This window comes from Perna viridis, chromosome 8, assembly GCF_037379345.1.
Source record: "Perna viridis isolate PV_CMFRI_1.1 ecotype Kerala chromosome 8, ASM3737934v1, whole genome shotgun sequence".
Classification (NCBI taxonomy): domain Eukaryota; kingdom Metazoa; phylum Mollusca; class Bivalvia; order Mytilida; family Mytilidae; genus Perna; species Perna viridis.
In genome coordinates this window covers 9,140,200-9,160,271 of record NC_142452.1, presented here as the reverse complement: position 1 = coordinate 9,160,271, position 20,072 = coordinate 9,140,200, and positions in this window count along the sequence as shown.

Sequence of the window (20,072 nt, the reverse complement as noted above, 5' to 3'; positions counted from 1 at the left end):
TATCGTAGGGAAAGAGAGGAGTACTGAATACGCAGACTAGGTACTGCAATACCTTACGGATGCAATGACAACATTAAAAGTATAGGAAACCTTTCAAGCCAATATAACAATAACATAAATGTGATGAATTTATTTGACAAAATTCCAAGACGGGAAAGGAGTCGTGGCCATCGCCACTATACGTCACGTAAGTTACATGTCTCCATAGATGGTCTCCTTCCTTTCATACAAAAACCTCTTGGACTTCATCACATTAGAACCCAACCTTATTCTATACCTCTCACTCTACTACACTCCCTTTATAAAACAAGTCTTGACACTCCTGTTTCTGACCCCACCTAATCATTATACAGACTTGTTGCCATCATTTTGGATATTGGTTTCCACAGACTCTTTAAAGCAGTTTGTGTGAAAAGTCAAGATGAAGAAAAACGATCATTTCTTCCACTACCGTTTGTCAACAAAGGTATTGATGCAATTAATTTGGCTAACATCCTCCATCACAAAAACGTTACCAACAAAATTCCCCCATATTTCAAAGACAAATCCATACCAATTATTTCATATTCCTATACTTCACCCATCGCATCCAAAATTTTCAGTTATAAAAGGCTATTGCAGAACCTCGAGATTGAGGACTTCAAGGCTAAACCACCTGACTGTTCTTGCAAAACCTCTCCATTCAAATATGGTCCTTCTGGTCACGTCGTTACGGGAGATTTAACCATTATCGAAAATGAATCTCTGCGTAATATCCTTTCTAAAGGTCCCAAGTACCGTGAACCACGCTCCATAAATTGGAATTATAACTTTAAAGTTCTTATGGATGCCGTCGAGGACTATGCAAGAAAATGGATAAAACGAGAACATTGAAGACATTGATTCTCTGTCAGAGTGGTTGAAGGCCGTGAGGTCTTTAATTTTGAAACGAATAAAAGTTTTAAGTAGGTCAATGAGTGCCAAGGCTAGATCAGTTTTCAAAGACCCCGATGTAGCAAAAACATTGTCCACTATACATGACAAATATGTTGTCGTACCAGAAGACAAAGCCCAAAACAACATTGTTTTTGTCTGCAAAACGTTTTATATCCATTTTTTATTATCAGAGGTAGACGTAGAAAATAATAGCAGTGATAAGACCTACACTGCTACCACTCTTTCCAAAGAAGAGATTGTGGAAAACCATAAATCTGTGCTATCCTCTTTTGGTCTACCAAGGACGATGATTGTGATTTACCGTCTATGTACTGGATTCCTAAACTGGATCTGCAAAATGTACCACCAAACCTCTTCAAAACTTTTAACTTCTATACTCACAACTGTCAAAGAGGGTCTACAGTCCTACCACAACACTTGTTACTCCCGTAGTGGTATTAATTCAATGTGGATCCTGAAAAATTCGAAAGATCTTTTGGAGACAATCAGTTCAAGACTATTATCTGAATATAATAGCATTACAACACTGTATACTTCTATTCCCCATACTCAGTTAAAATCCCGACTTAAAAACATTATACATCGTTGTTTTTCAAAAAAAAACATGGTACACCTAGATACAAATATATAGTTCTTGGTAGAGATTCCTCATACTTTGTAAGAAATAATTCCAAATCATCTTCCAAATATACAGGGGTAGATGTTTACAAAATGCTGGAATTTTTAATCGACAACATATTTGTCCAGTGTGGTGTTCAACAAACGGTCGGCATTCCAATGGAAACAAATTGTGCTCCTTTACTTGCTGACCTGTTCCTTCACTCTTATGAGGCTGACTTTATAGCTGATCTGATCAGAAAGAAAGACCCCCGTGCAGGTCCGGGTGTTACAAGAATAGGCCTGCAGCAGCGCTAAGCTTGTCGTAAAAGGCGAATAAATAGTGCTCAGAATCCTAGCCGGGGGTTAGGGCGCTCTGGCCACAGAGCAACTGGGATATGTGCCCCAGGTGGTGGAATGGGGTACCCCTGACGTGTTACATGCTGGGGTTGTCAGGCTATAATACGGAAAACTTGACAGCAAACCATAGTGGTGCACCGTGTCGGGAAAGATGCCACGTTCATCGCACGTTAAAGAACCCTACTGTAGTATTCTCCCGGAGTAGGAACCATAGGGCTCCGCCACAGGAGGCTAAATTGCCCGACCCTACCCACCTCTCCCCATTTCCAGTGGCAATCAAAATTTGTCGACCCCTTTGTCCTTGTGTCCCATCACTTTTTCATTTCATCATTTCATGTTCATTTTATCATCAATTTCATGTTCATCGTCTGAATATAGCTGAAATATTGCTGCTCGGACGTTAAACCCCAACAAACAAACAAACAATCTCAGTTTCCGCTATATAGAGGACATATTATCTTTAAACAATCCTAATTTCGGGGATTTGATACATCGCATCTACCCAAAAGAACTTGAGATAAAGGATACTACAGACACTGTGAAGTCAGCCTCATATCTTGACCTACACTTAGAAATCGATGGTAAAGGAAAACTATTGACCAAACTTTACGACAAACGTGATGACTTTTCATTCGGAATCGTCAACTTTCCTTTCATCTGTGGCAACATCCCTTCGGCTCCTGCGTATGAAGTGTTCATATCACAACTCATACGTTATGCCAGAGCTTGCCCAAACTATGCAAACTTTTTGTATCGCGCTAGAACTCTATCAAATATGCTTTTGGAACAGGGTTATGTTGCTACAAGATTGACGTCATCACTACAGAGGTTTTATGGTCGTCATCATGAACTCGTGGATCGTTATGGTGTATCCATCAGCACCATGAAAACTGATTTATTCAACGGGTCATAGTTCTCCTTTCCTCGTTTGTCTACCCCGGACTTGACTGTTTATGAGCAACTCGGTGGGTGTTTCTAGAAAAGCAGAGGACGCTTACCCTACCGGTGCACCTGGTCCTTGCTCCCAGTTTTTAGTGGAGTCCGAGTTGCTCATTTACTTTTGTTACTTTGTATGTATAATTTTAGTTACTTTATGTTCTTTGTTGTGTATGTCTGTTTTCCATGTCTGGTCTTGGTCCCTGGATTACATTCTTTTGATTATCCTATAATCTTGGTTCCCTTGATTACTCCTTCAATCTTGTAGCAATATAACCCTGCCCAAGAGGTCTAATTGTAAGAAGTCTAGCAATATACAAATAGTCTATTTAGTTTTGGCAAGCTCTGGAATTCCATACACAGGTGGGAAGGAATGCTGCATTATTTCAGAAAAATTTTGTATTCATATTTTGTAAACCGCGTGAGGAACAATTCCAGTAAACATAAATCGTTTTCAGAACTTTGCATAAAAATACACAGACACAGACGCTTCATTTTTTGTATCATTTATGATAGAGTTTCTAGGTACTTGAATTGGCAAATTAACTCGATTTGTTATGAGTATATATACGTTATTTTTTTTTCGGATCTCTATCTTCTGATAATTTCGTATTAAATGACGCTGATAAGAGATTATTCCTTGAAACACGTGTATACCACACCCAAATTCTCAATACTAATATTTAATTTGTATTTTTGCATTAAAAACCATTCGGTCGATGCAATATCAGTAGCCAGACTAAGTTGATTTTTTTCTTACATCGTTTACCGTAATTTGTAATAGAACAGTTTAATAGGAAAACGGAAAATGAAAACACTGTGGCTTCATTCAATGTACTGCTGTAGAATATTTCGGTTCTTGACTTATTACGATAGTCCACAGTGTTAGAATGATTTTTTTTAATTATATCTGTGGTTCAATTTTATTTAATAAACACACTATTCTATCTTTAAATATATATTGTTTCACTTTTATACATCTGAAATACAAACCTCAACCAAGGTGCATATCCAAGCGTGTTTTCTACAATTGCATAAAGCAAACATTTGACACGTTGTTCGTTATGGTCCTTAAAGGTATTCCGCACTTACATCCTGAGGGGGTGCAGGAGTTTGGCACCCCATCTTTATTAAACCATTGTCATTTTCATGTGTGAAATTGATAAAAAATGACAAATAATGTCCTAGCATTTCCCCTTTTATGAGGAACCTCGGCTGGCACTCCTCCTTTTCAAGATGACAGGATCCGGTTGTTCCGCCCCAGCTTCCGTACATTCAAGGGAGTTAATTCGTAAAACTTGTTACCTTTGTGAACTTCCGCTCATTATTAATTTCATAATTCTATGGATTTTTGGAATATAACAACTGACCACAGTGTGAGCAATATTACCGTTATTATTAATGACATCGTTGATAACATTTAGCCAATTGCGAACATCTCATTTCGTACATTAATAACATCAATCGATAATTATGTGTTGACGTCAGTAATGTTTGTTTACATGTACTGGAGTTGAAAATAACTTTCATAGAACTAATTTACACAACTTTTTTATACTTATGAATTTTAATGATTTGTCCGCCACTATAAACACAGCATAAGGTTCAGAAATAACATTGATCATATAAAGACAATAAATGTATTTTATGATCAATGTAATTTCTGATCCTTATGCTGTGTTTCTTTTATGTTACAGCTTTTTACCATCACTATCAAGAATAAAGAAGTCAAAAACATTCTTAATATTGGTTTATCTGGCTGTTATTCACATCTGTCTGGTAGACAGCACAGTAAAAAGACTTCGAACAGTTGACCGAATTTCGAAAGGAGCACCAGCATCGTCGACGTCAAATATTGAAGTACACGGACATCGCTACAGCTATTCGAAATGTCAGAGGTTGCAAGTGAAGAGCGTGATGAACGATTACTTACGTCTAGGACACTTTCGGAGAAGGGCGCTGATCTTCATACTGAGAAAATGAGTGACTATTTAACACACATATCGAAAAAACGTGAACAGATAGAAGCTACAGTACAATCAGTAGAAGCCAACAAAATGCTCCGGGAGTTAAAACAAACTTTAGAATATCAACTAGATGAATATAACGAATATCATCAAGAAGTTGTGGAATTTATTACTCGCGCTAACACTCAGGAAACTGGTGAAGAAAAGACTAGTCTCGAATTTTCACATAACTCATTCTATACATCTGTGTTAGGCGCCATACAAAGCTTGAAAAGGCACTTGGATAAATTGACTGTATCAGATACACAATCACGTGCGTCGTCAAAAACATCTTGTGGAAGTAGTAAAACTGCACGAACAAATGTCAGTTCTGTTATTGCCAGGAAAAGGGCAAAGGTTGAAGCCGCACGAGTGAGCATTGCATTTGCTTAACAAAAAGCCGAGTTGAAAAAGCAAACACAGAACTTCAGAAAGTTGAAATAACAAACACTCTGGAAGTATTAACACTCGAAAGGGAGTTTGCCGTAGCAGAGGCAGAGGTTAATGTTCTGAAATCATTTGATGGAGATTCGCATGCGTCACTTCACAGGGATCCGAGCCGAAAGCCGATAAAATGACTCTCACCAAACAGTATGTTGATCAACATAGAAATCCAGTGGTGATGAGAGATCACTATGATACTGTGGGTTCGGGCCTTCAGCCTAACATCGCACCAAGTGGAAGAGTGGAATCAAACTTAGATCCTACAGCACGAGTGTTCTCACCGACCGTGCACACCTCTGAAAATCAAAACGCATCGTCGGATTTCACAAAATTTCTCCTAAAAAGGGATCTCTTGTTAACTCGCTTGGTAAATTACAACGATAAACCTGCAGCATACGCATCGTGGAAGTACAGTTTTCAGACTGTTATGAGAGAACTGGGTGTGAATAGCATAGATGAAACCGACTTGCTCATAAAATGGCTGGGCAAAGAGTCTCAGAAGATTGCTCAGACTTTAAGAATGTCAAATGTGAATACTTCAGAAAGAGGACTCCAACGTATTTGGGAGCGATTGGATGAAAGATATGACGCACCAGAACTGGTCGAAGCGGCACTGAAACGAAAGATAGATACAATCGAAACTTCAAACCCTTGTACGATCTAGCCGACATACTTACTGAAATCGAATCAGTCAAAGAAGATCCTAGATATCGGTTACTCTTAGGATATTATGATTCGTCATCGGGAGTGACACCGATAGCGAAATAGCTTCCGATAAACTTACAGGAAAAATGGACAAACACTGCCGTGAGATACATGGACGAATATAAGTCACATATCCTCCGTTTGAAGTGTCGTCGAGTTTATCAGGAAACTCAGTAAAACAAAAAACAATCCGAGCTTTATGTATGATTCGCACCCAGTGGATGGCACACGACGGGAAACAACGTTTCAACGAGAACACGACAAACCACGTGGTATATCTGCAATGAAAACTCAACTGACTAATCCGTCGCCAAGCGAAGTCGACCAACGTTTATCAATCAGCGAGACAAGCAGCCGTGTCATGAAATCATATCCTTTTCACAACTCCAATAGTAATCTGTTGGCTGAGTGTAAAACTTTCGATTAAAGAATCTCGACAGCAGGCGAAAGTTCTTAAAGGGCAAAGGTATTTGTTTCCTTGCTTAGGTAGTACCGTGCACTCAAGACGTGAATGTACTGCATTGATAAAATGTGAAGAATGTGGAAGTGATAGACACATGACAATTATGCATGTGAACATGACTCCGCCAGTTTCAAATTCTGGATGCCATGGAAACCCGCCAATACTGCATGGCGGGGAGGAGAAAACCATGTCTGAATCAGCGCAAATATTGAAAGTTAAGTCGTCATGCACTCAGATTTGCAAGGGAATTTCAGCGGAAAGTCGTGCTCAAAAACTGTTCTTACAAGAGAGTTCAAAAAGGACAACCCTGGCAAATACCTAAATGTATATGTTATAATAGACGACCAAAGTAACCGTTCGTTAGCCGCACCACGTTTCTTTGAACATTTCTGAATCAAAGATGGATTCACTAGATATACTTTGTCATCATGTATGGGCAAGATCAATACCTCTAGCCGTAAGGCTTCTGATTTTGTTGTCGAATCGTTTGACGGGAGTGTGAGATTAGACCTCCTCCATTGATTGAGTGTGATCAGATCCCAGATGTAAGGGATGAAATACCCACAAAGGATATTGTGAACCACTTCCTTCAACTTACTGACATTGCTTCATGCTTTCCTCCGATAGACGATGAAGAAGACATCTCGTTACTTATTGGAAGGGACCTACCAGTGGCCCATCATGTTATTGAACAAATAGTATGACCAAAGTGTACACCATTTGCCCAAAAACTTGCGTTGGGATGGACATTGATAGGAGAGACATGTCTCGATAAAGTGCACCAGCCCGAAGGCAACAATGTAAATACGTACAAGACCAACATTCTCAGGCTCAATCTTAGAGCCGTGCGACAAGGATTTCTTGATTAATGAAAGATACAATGATTTCGGAGAATCAGTATTTGTCAAAACGAAAGACGATGAAAAGCCCGGACTTTCGATGGGAATTTATCGATCTTATGGAGAAGGAATTCGTCAAAGAAGAAGGGTACTGGACAGCACCTCTTCCATTTCGACAAGGCAGGCCTAAGCTGTCGGACAATAAACCTCAAGCTATTAAGCGAGCGAAAAGTCTTGATATCAGCATGAAGAAAGATCCGATAAAGAAGGAACACATGATGTTGTTCATGGACGACATCGTCAAAAATGGTCACGCGGAGATAGCGCCACCATTATTAGACAATCAGGAAAGATGGTACTTGCCGATTTTCGGAGTTTATCACTCCCGGAAGCCAAATCAAATTAGGGGTACTTTAGACTCCTCGGCGAAGCATTGTGGATTTTCTCTAAACGACGTCTTGTTGTCTGGCACCGATCTTATCAACAGCCTTATAGGTGTATCAATGCGCTTCCGTCAAGAAAGGATAGCTATTATGACTGACGTCCAACAAATGTTTTATTGTTTTCGAGTGGCCAATTACCATAAAGACTTTTTTACGTTTTCTGTGGTACTGTGACAATGACCTTAGTAAAGATTTGATAGACTATAGAATGCTGGTGCATGTGTTTGGTAACGCACAATCTCCCGCCGTAGCGGCCTTTGGATTAAAGAAAATTGCAACTAGAAGCTCGTCGACCTCTGGAAAGGACGTAGAAACTTTCTCAAAAGGAACTTTTATGTTGATGATGGTCTGGCTTCACTCCCGAGCGGACACAATCTGCATTATCAAATGATGGAAATTTACGTCTCCATAAGATATTGTCAAACTCTCGTAATGTGATGAAGGCATTCGGATCCGATGATCTTGCCAAGGGTCTCAAAGGCTTAGATATAGGGAAAGAGACTCTACCTGCACAACGTAGCTTGGGGATCAGTTGGAATCTTGAGGAAGACTTGTTCTTATTCCAAATTGAGACCGATGATAAGCCTTACACTCGACGAGGCGTCCTCTCATTAATAAACAGTATTTTCGACCCTCTTGGGTTTTTAGCGCCAATAGTGATTGAAGGGAAGTTGTTTCTAAGATCATTGGTTCGTAATTCAGTTGTCTGAGACACACTGTTATCAGCGGACGGATATAACTGGTGGGATAAATGGAAAGAATCACCGACACTCTTACGCAAAATTAAGATACCTCGTAGTTATACTAGTCTCTCATTCAGTGGCTGCAAGGAGAAAACCATTCATATGTTTTCAGACGCTTCCGAAGCTGCTATAGCTGCAGTAGGATATATTCAAATGGAAGATGAAGGTCAAGAGGAATTTGGATTAGTACTCGGTAAAGCCAAGGTCGCCCCGTCGCATGGCTACACGATCCCGCGCCTTGAGCTTTATGCCGCCGTCCTGTCCGTAGAGTTGGCTCAGTGCATCTCAGACCAATTAGATATCGACATAACTGGATTTAAATTTTACTCAGATAGTAAGGTCATTCTAGGGTATATAAACAATCAATCAAGGAGGTTTTATACTTACGTCAGCAACCGTGTTGCTCGAATTCGACACGCGACATCACCATAGCAGTGGAATTACGTCTCAACAGACAACAATCCTGCAGATGTAGCAACGAGATCAAATTGTTTGTTTGTTTGTTGGGGTTTAACGTCCGAGCAGCAATATTTCAGCTATATTCAGACGATGAACATGAAATGAAAAAAAAGGATGGGACACAAGGATAATAGGGTCGACAAATTTTGATTGCCACTGGAAAAAGGGGGGATGGGTAAGGTCGGGCAATTTAGCCTCCTGTGGCGGAGCGCAAAGGTTCCTACTCCTATCGAATACCACAGCAGGGTTCTTTAACGTGCGAGGAACGTGGCATCTTTCCCAACACGGTGCACCACTATGGTTTGCGGTCAGGTTCAAATGTAGTTCATGGATTTCAGGATCTCCGTCTGTGTGTCACAGTAGTAAACAACAGAATAATCAATCTTTCGATCTACATAAACCGGAGTCAGGTAAGGAGATCAGACCCGTCCCCATAACTTGTTTAAAAACTAGCATTAATCACTTTACAAGTGATAGGTTCGAAAGGTTCTCAACTGGAAAGGATTAATAGAAGGCATCGCTTGTCTAAAACATGTTGCCCAAAGTGTGATGGGTGGCATATTCGTAATGAAACGAAAACTGCATCGGCATTGCGGGAAGCTGGAATCGTAGTTATATCGATAATTCATAGGGAATTCTATCAAGAGGAGCTACTATGTATCGAAGGAGGTCATGCTTTACCTCGAAACAGTACGCTTTTGAAACTCAACCCGTTCGCCGACACGAATGGATTATTGCGAGTAGGAGGTCGTCTTAACAACAGTACTCTGTCTTTAGATGAAAGAAAACCTATAATCATACCAGGTCGACATCATGTCGCTAAGTTGTTGATAAAGTGGCATCATGAAAAATGCAGACACCAAGATAGACACATAACAGCCGGTGCAGTTCGTTTAGCCGGGTTCTGGATAATCGGAGAAAAAAGGCTAATACCTTCGATTCTATACCATTGTATTACTTGTCGGAAACTTCGTCGAAATGCAGAACATCAGAAGATGTCCGATCTACCAACTGATCGCTTGGAACCGGGACTACCATTTTCATTTGTAGGGATAGACACCTTTGGACCGTGGGAAATCCTCACGAGTCGAACTCGTGGAGGAGCGGCGAACTCCAAGAGATGGGCTGTGTTGTTTACTTGCTTAACCACAAGAGGAGTTCATATCGAAGTTGAAGAGGAGCTCAGCGCATCGTCTTTTATAAACTGTTTCAAACGTTTCATAGCTCTCCGTGGACCAGTCAAGCAAATCAGACCTGACCGTGGAACTAATTTTGTCGGCTCAACTCACGACCTGAACATCAATGCTATTAACGTAGAGGATGGTCCGGTTCATGAATTTCTTTACAACGGTGGCGTAACTTGGCTCTTTAACCCTCCTCATGCGTCTCACATGGGTGGCGTGTGGGAGAGAATGATTGGAATCACCCGACGCATCCTAGACACTATGTTTCTCGAGCACGCTGGAATGCTTCTTACACATGAAGTTGTAGTAACATTTCTGGCCGAGGCTACGGCAATTATAAACTCACGACCTTTGACATCACTGTCGTCAGACTCAGAAGACCCGTTTCCTCTAAGTCCTTCCTTAATTATTACTCAGAAACTCGATGTCTTAGTGCCACAAGATATCCCATTAAGGACATTATAAATCACAAAATCAAACTTCGAGAGCATGCGTGGTAAACCCCCTACTCATTGTTTGGAGTAAAATGTTTAATTAGTTATAAAATTTAAGAATTTGTTATGCACCTTTTAACTTGGTGGGGCAGAACTTTCAGAAATCTTTAAAGGGTGTTCAACCAGCTAGACATTTAATTATTGTTTTACCATGGGCTGGCCATTTATGTTGCATTTTTAACCCAGACCGATTTATTTTGATTCTAATAGGACTAGTTTCTTCATATTTATGAGTTGCAAAATATGTTGGTCATGTAGTCATATTTTGTTTTATTATAGTTGTGGTCTAAAGAGCTTTGAAGCACGTCACATCAGAATGTAAAATTTAACCATCTGTCCGATAATTGGTTTCATGACGTGCGGAAATGGTAAATTCCTTATTAGTGTGACAGATCTGTAAACCAGACAAAAATGTAAATTTTTGTACGGACAAAAATACTTCTTAAATCTTATGAAATTGTAAAATTAAACTGAAATGTAATTTGTTTAGGACAAAAACAATAATAATGGAGAAAAATTAATAATTCAACATTTTCCGATATCTTAGTTTATATTAAAAGCCCACAGAGCAATCCAAGTTATTTCCCTTTGTGCAGTATTGTAGTTTGACAATTATTATGTAAATGGTTTTATTTTGTTATGACAATTAAACTGTTTTTTAACTCCTAATGCATATCTGTGTTTTTGAATGTCGGACGTACTCTTACTTGATGTTTTTCAGTCTTTGGTACACGAGTGGAAACGTATTGAACAAAAATGAAACTAATAAAACAAATGACACAAGAAAAATTGTTTTGGCTTTACAGATTCATTATTATTAACGATAAATCATTTATGGAGAGAAAATTCAATCTGCGCTATATATTGTTGCGGGCCGGGCAGATATAGAGAAGTTTTCTAATTGTTTTTGCTGTTACCATTTGTGTTCAGTAAACAAGAACTATCACAACTGGTCCAAATCAGGAAACAATGCCCGTGAGATGGAAAGACACCACTCTATATATCAGGGGCTCCTAGCTGGACCAAGGGGGTTGTTAATCTGATAGAAACATGACATTAATAGGGGACGGGGGAAATGAAAATATTCCCTTGAAACCAGTCATAGAGCCAATAAGACAAATACTATTCCTATCTCGTCGTAATGAAGACCATTTGGGAAGAAAAGAAAAACTCCCCTGGCAAAGAAATAGCAATAAAAAAACTCAATAAAAAAGAATTAACAGGGCGAAAAATGCAATGACTGTCTCTCTAATGAATGTTCCTGTCAAACAATCAAATAGTCTCTTGTGTGGACAAGGCAAGATGCTCTGCTATATTGTGTGATAGTAAATGGCATAATTCCAAATATCTTTACCAGTGGACAAAGGGAAGTAACTCTGAATGAAAACTAAGTCTAATTGTGAGCACGACATTATACTCGAACAAATATAATTCTAAATTTAATTATACAGCAAGTAATACTTCTCAACGTATGTTACTATTACGTTATAATATTAAGTCCAGTTTGATGAGGAGTTTACCACAGTGTTAAACCAACCTTATTTTTCTATATTATTCAGTTAATTGTATATTCATTGTTACGTGAATTACTAGGTAATAAATTATCTTAACACAGTTTTCTCTGTCTTACTAGAAAAACTTAGTAAAACCAGGATACGTGTCCATCTTACCTATGAAAATTATCATGAACGTAAAGGCATAGGGGTGGAATGAACATTTATTTATTCAGCAAATCAGATAGCTTCTGGATGGATGGATTCTAAATAAATGAAAACAATTCAATAGAAAAAAAAATAGAATCCATAAAAAATTACGAATTCGGTACCAAATGTTAAATACAAACAATGTAAATCTGGTGAATATGTTCCTTATAAAAAAAATCTATGATATGTTAGAAACAACAGAAGCATAAAAAGTGTTCAAAAGTAAAGATGTATAGTCACAATAATTCAGCGAAATCTTCATGAACTAACCGTTAATCAAATCAATAACATTGATTTGTTCAGGAGACAAAACTAGCGAGAAAAGAAGCTGAAAATCGGATTCTGAAACCTTTTATACCTTGAGCGATTATTGGGGAAATGAATGGGGAGCTTCCAACATCAATGGGGAATCTAGAAAGGTTTCCGATACATACAAATATTTGTTCCCGATATCAATAATAAAACTGTTTACGTACATAAAATATATATATATATATGTTCTACGGAACATGAAAAGGTCTGAAATATGTGCTAAAGGTCATTGTATATACTCTTCATTCAACAATGGAATCACCTTCAGCATAAAGCAAGCGCAAGCAGACCCCTTACAAAACATATAAACAGGTAGACATTAACAGCCTGAAAGACAAATAAACAAAATGTCCAGATAGAAACAAAATACAACAAATAAAAATAAGACAGTCATGTGTGGCCTTGGGATGTTTTTGATCAATGGTTGTGTAGTTGTCTCATTGACATATTCCCCATTAATTTTCCATTCTTTTTCTTTTGAACACTTGATTCTATTTTGAGATAAGCGCGTGGAGTGTGTGGAAGGGTTAATTTATAAAAAGACTAAAACTTAAAAATGTTATACCCTTGTCCGCCCCAACATACAATGTACGTACATACATCCCTATCTTGATTAAGTTCTCTGGCTTACGTCCGTCTCTCAGATACTCGACATGGTATGGCAGTGATACTTGGTCAGTAGAAATATAATGGTACAATAGGGTTCACTTTCATTATTTTGTGTTGCTGGTAAATAATAAAGTTTAGCTACCCCGTTAATTGTTGAAAAGAAAAATACCGAATCAATAAAAATTATTTCGATGCTAAGCAGTATTCTTTAATAATCATGTATTAAATGGCATATAATATTTATGGTATTATAGTTAATTAGCTGAAATGATATCCAAAGACTTCAAGTAGTCAACACCGAAGTTCTTGCCTATTCTTTCAATTCATTGCTTAGGATCTCCCTAAAATTTTCACTTATGATATTTAATGGTTGAAATATTGGTCTTTCTCAATCTCTAGTAGCGCCATCGTTATTCTCTTCTTCAACTTTTAGTATTGTTAATCCCACTTCATTTATTTGCATGCCAAATGGGTTCTGCTTTTGCCCCGAGCTTCAAAGCTGCAGAGGATATGCCTTTACAGTCCTTATTCTGCATATGATAAGCATATGATGTAAACTAAACATTCAGCCTTCTGTTAATTTCATTCTTGGGAATGTAGTGAAGTGCTGCCAAATGTCATCATTGAAGGGGTCAAAATGCCATGATCCTCCATGTAATAAAAAAGATTATAAAAGAGGCATAAGACGCCTTCAAAAATGCCTCACCAGAGTCGTTTGATTTGTTGGTTGTGTGTAGTAGTGCCATAGATACCAACACCAACAAGGAAGCTTTCTAAAATAGTTTAAGAAGTGTTGATGTCACTACATGAAATGAACATAATCATCCAACTAAATCCATCAATACCACTGGTCATTACTAACCTCATTGAATTAGTGTATGGTTGGTGTACCACAAATGGTTAGGAGCCATTACATTATAAAGTCTTCAATGAAATGATCTGCCTTTTTTGCTTGAACTCCACATGAATCTATTTTATGAATAGAGTCGCCATCGTTGTATTTTTACAGCCTTCGTTCTTAACAGTTTTCGAAGACTTTTGAAAACTGTCGTCACACACCGGGAAATCTTTATCGGTTTCAGAAACAACACATTCCAGATCATCATCGGAAATTTTAGTTTTGACAATCCATAGTGGGCCATTCGACTATATATTGTGCACTCCGATACTGATGAAAGTTTTTTGGAAGCCACAACCTAACAAATTGTCTAATGTTAATTTATCAAAATCAAGCTTCAGTACTCCGGAATATCCTCATATTTTCTGTGGTTTGGATTTTCCATATTTAATACTCTCTGCCCACAATTTCATCATGTCACTTGCATTTGGGATACCTAACATTTGCAAGTTTTGTTTATAGAGCAGACTATCAGCAGTTATGGCTTCCCGTTCAAAATTTCGTATACTTCTTACAATTCCACTTTCTTTAACTAAGTCAGCATCAGAGGCTCTGACATTTTGTATAATGATTACTTTTACCAAGGATTCCTTCAATCTGGAAAATGCAAAGTATGTATGTTGAACATGAGTACACCCATGAAGAACTACCCAGAAATCGGGTAAAAGTATACACACGGAGAACAATTCCACCATGTGCATATAAAGAATAAACTATAGAAAAAATATGTGCATATAGAGGAAAGGTACGTGCATATATAGACAAGTATTTGAATTTAAAGAAAAAGTAGGCGCATTTATAGAAAAAAAAATATGTGCATGTATAGAAAAGCATGTGCATATATAGAAAGGTATGTGCATATATAGACAAGAACGTGCATTTATAAAAAAAGTACATGTATGTGCATATACATGCATAGAAAAAGTATGTGCATATATAGAAAATGTATGTGCATATAAAGAAATAAGTACACATAAGGCAGCTACGGAGTTCCACGTGTATCTATGAAATATCCAACAGATATACATTTTGTGTCCACCTCGACAATATATACATTGTGTACTGCCCCGCAGCATCGACATAATGATAATCCTTAGTTTACATATGTACTATATCAGGAAGATATAGATCAGTATATATGCTGGTGTTGATCGTCTAGACATCACGATGTACTTGATTGTTTTATGTGTCGATGGTCTCACACGAAAGGATGATCGACAAAACTCTTTGAAAAAAGACTTAGAACATGGTCAAACTAAGAAAAAAATTAGCCCATCCTTTGGTGACTAATTCCAGAGACGGGTAGGTTCTCCGAGCTAATAAAAATCATCCAAGAAACAGTTATACTTTGAAAAAAAAAATATTGAAATGTTACAGGAAGGTCGGGGCTATGCGTCACGTCTCCTTATGTTGAGTGAATGAGCCCTGATGGCCAAGAATCAACTAACTAGTGTCTATCAGAACCTCCTGCTTCTAAGCTCGGTCTCCTCAGGACAAAGGTTCGTTCCACAGTACTGGCAAATGAGTCCAGATACGATGTTTTTTTCTGTTTCTTTGAACGTATCATTTTGGTTAGTATATGTTATTTGATGTGTGTGTCTGTTTTCCTTGTCTTGTCTTTATCCCTGGATTGTATTCTTTTGATTTCCTCTAGAATCTTAGTGATTCAATTGACCACTCTTTCAGATACTTAAAAAATTCAAAACTAAAGGTTTAATGTTATGATACAATAAAGCCCAGCAGTATTTAGGCTAATAAAATCCACAGCCAAAGGTTAATGTGCTAGATTTGATCTGTTTGGTCTTGATAATGGTAACAACACAATTACTGAACACTTATAATGAAAAAAAATAAATTAAGTCTGACAAAATTGATATTACACCACAGGAGTAGCTGGTACCTTAATGGCCGTGACTTGGTTCAGGCATTTCAAATTTTGAAGTGGTGGTATAATTCAAGGTTTAACACCCCCTCTTTTACCATACTGTTACCGATAAAACAGCAGTTTCAAGCTACAGCGTCATAAAACCTATTTCTATAATCACTTCCGATCACAGAAGCAACTGCACATATGCCTTCAGAATATACCCCTGATCCAGGAGTAAATTACGCAAAAATTCTAAAAAAGAATTTGGTAATATAACCACCGCATAAATGGTTTCTTTGGAAGGTCTATTCAGTTTACATGTACATCTCGATGGTATAATCGCTCCTTAAGAAAAGCAAAGTCTTGCACACAATTTCCAGTAAGTAAAAAGCACACTATTTAGTATCACAATATAATTTACTTTTTAAAAGTTTTAATCATTATTCTGTTCTTACATTAGTAACGGTTCGTTTTTATAGTATCTAATGATTCTTCCAAGGGAGATTATTTCACGACAGCCTCCACTCGAAATAATATTTATATCGAGATCAGCTATTTAAATTTTATTTGGTTTTCTCAAAGCTTACATATATTCCAGATTCGTTCTATACATGTACAATCTGACTAAAATTAGACCTATGGAACAATTGATGGGTCTAATTTAAATGAGATTGATACATGTGTTGATTTATAAATATATGCTTCAATGATTCCAAGTTCATGTATGTACAGTACAAACTACAATATATCTATTTTCCTATATTTTAACGATACTTTTAACTACGAAGTTGAAAACTTGTAAACCTTTAATAGTTTAGTTTAGTTTTACCATATTTTATTGCAAATAAAGCAGTAGGATTGGACACAAGTGAAATCCCACTTATGAAGTCCTCTCCAGATAAAATTGACAACCGGTAGTTAAACTTCATAATTATACATAATTCGATATTATAGTATGTGCGTGTAAGGCAAAAAATATATAAAACAAAGATATAGGTTTAAGTAAAGGGGAGAATGTATACGAAGGAAAGAAAAGAAGAGGAAGATTGCGATGGAATCGAGAACACTATAACTTTACCACTTAAAATACTAGAAATTTGGCGGGTTCTTTTAATTTTTTAATATCTTAATATTTTGGTCATCAGACAGTTCAGAACTTCCACCAATGAGTAGTCTTACATCTAATTCCTGTCCTACTGTAAGGCAGTTAATTTTATTCATCGAAATTCGTCTTTGTTCAAAGTAAAGTGTGCTCTCCAGGGAAAAGTGGTGGACATTTTCAACTGCTGATCCACAAGAAGATGGATCAGAAATACATGTAATATTACATCTGAAAAGATCATAATTTCTAGAAATGAGGCGGAACATCGAAGTTGGGTAAGAATTATATTCAGCTTCCCTGGGCTATAATAGAAGTTTTTGGATGGTCTGATTTTAATATTACAATTCATGTTTTTTAAATTCCATTTTAAATTGTGATATTGAATCTACATTGTATATGTCTAATTGTTAAATCAATTTTGTTCCATTCGCAAATGGTGGAAGGGATGAATGACTCTGGTGTCAATGAAAGACGACAAATGGAATAATAATATCGTCACCGTGAGGGATATTGACTAGTGTTTTGGGTGGAAATCCAAATACCTTTAATAAAGCAATTATAACGGACATTCATATTTTCCTCTCTTTAGGGCCTATCATTATTTTTTCCAGTTCTCCGATGGCAAATTGAAAGCGGAAATAATTATAGAAAAACAAAGAAAGATCCTCCATCATCAAGGGTAAACACACAAAAGATTTCATCACTCAAAAAATGGTAATTCTTTCAACGCAAAAAAGAACAATTTTAAAAAGAAGCTACCTGTACTTCTCAATATTTCTTAATTATTTCAACAAAAGATGAAAATAGAAAGGTGAAGCTTATTAATCCTTAACCAATTGTGATGGTCCATCTCAAATATTAAATATGCCAAATCTCCACTTATACCCAGGTCAAGTATGTTATAAACACGTTCATTGGCCTTAGAAACTTCCTAACCTTTATATTGTTTTTGGGTGCGGTTCGTATACATCAAAAAAGTACATTTGGATTAAGTTGAAGCGCACTGGCCAAAATGTCCTATGCTGCAAATGTACATTAAATTAGGTCGAATTAGGACATTTTCAAAGCTAGTATACGTTATATAGAAAGTTTATGTTCCTTTTATTGACCAAGCACTTCATTTAAGTCATTTAATTCATTTAAGTAGTTGATTACTACAGCTACTAGTTTCGTTTTTTTTTTAATATATTTATTTTAATAACATTTTATTTTCCTGCCTCCTAAATAACAAATGAATAATAATAGGATAATTAACTGGAATGAGTGAATAACCAAAATATTATCACGAGTGCCGAAGAACGCCTAGATTTAACAAGTGTGCGGAAATTGTTCCGCGCACGAGTTAAATCTTCAAGCGTTTTCGTCACGTCACAAGGGGTCATATTTTGGATATTCACGATAACTAATTTAATTGATTATCCTATTTATTATATAGATTTTCTTCTTAATTTATCGATATTTTCAAGATGAATTTTAAATTCTGTGATTGTCGGATTGATATCACAGATGTGACGTTTTGGCGGGACAAAGTCCGAGAGTAAAACTAGCGAATTTATTTCACAGTATGGATTATCGAAATTTATTACACTGGGAACATTTGATAAAACACTGCTATCTATATAATAACGTTAAGTATTGTCATCCTTGTCTACAGCGTTTGTCTTGCGAATTTAATCTCGATTTGATTTTAATATAATCTATGTCAATCTAATCCACACTGACAAAGGTCGTGTTTATGTTAAGGTGTTTATCATTCCGGTCGCCTTTAGATATGTTTTCAGACATATTAAACCAGAAAACGGAAAAATCTTTTCAATTTTCAGTAGCTATGTTGGTTTGAAAAAAACTGGTAGCAATTCGACAGATGTGAAAGGATATTTATAAAGACTGTCAAGTTAAGCGAAATCTCTAGATTCAGAATACCGCTTATCAAGGCATATACAGAGAGCTTAAACTCTCGGTTTTAAATAATATCTTTATTGTATATTATGAATTAAGTTTCATAAAAGTCAAATTAGTCTTCAAATTGTACGAATGATATGTTTCTCAATATTTGAAAGGTCGTTTGTGTAAAATGTACCTGTGTATTTTCGGATATTTCTTTTTATTTGAGCCTTTCAGTGTAAAAAGGAACGACGAGGCGCACTCAATACATGTTGTAAATGTTATTTAAGATGAGTTTTAGTCGAGTCCGAGTTGCTCATTTACTTTTGTTACTTTATATGTATTATTTTGGTTGTTCTATGTTCTTTGTTGTGTTCGTTTTCCATGTCTGGTCTCTGTCCCAGGATTACATTCTTTTGATTTCTACTAGTATTTTTTTAGATGTATCCCACAATCCCGCACTTAGTGACTTGTACCAGTGGTATGTAATCCCACAATTTTACAAGTTCGAGTATGAACAATATTCACTGGCGGTAAGTGGCTAACTTGCGGTTACCCGATAACGGGAGACAAACTAGTAGGTGTATCGTTTATTCCCGATTGCATGCGAATTAAGATCAATTTCAAGCTTACCATTTACATCCAACAAATCTAACATGAGAAGGTATACAGTAATGTACAGTCTCATGAATAAAGTTGTCTTCATTTTCGCTAAACAGTCGTTGAATAATTTGAACATGATAATCGTAACGCAAAAATGGAATAGGTGCTGGGTGAATATTAGATTAATTAATATGTAACGTCGCAGCAGATGAAACTGTAATGCCACTAATGGATAAAATATCTTTTAGTACTTCCCATAAGGACAATAAGAATATAAAATCACAAATTAAAGGCTTTTTCAGACATTTTACAGAAATAACCTCAAGCACTTAAAATGAATAGACAATTACAACTTTATGTAAGAATAATCATATGCAATGATAATCAGTTACTATTATCTTAACACAGATTGTAAAGTGATAATCTGGCCTATTTTTGAACTCTGCCTGTTTGTGTTGTGTAAGTTGTCCACTGAATGTTTTACT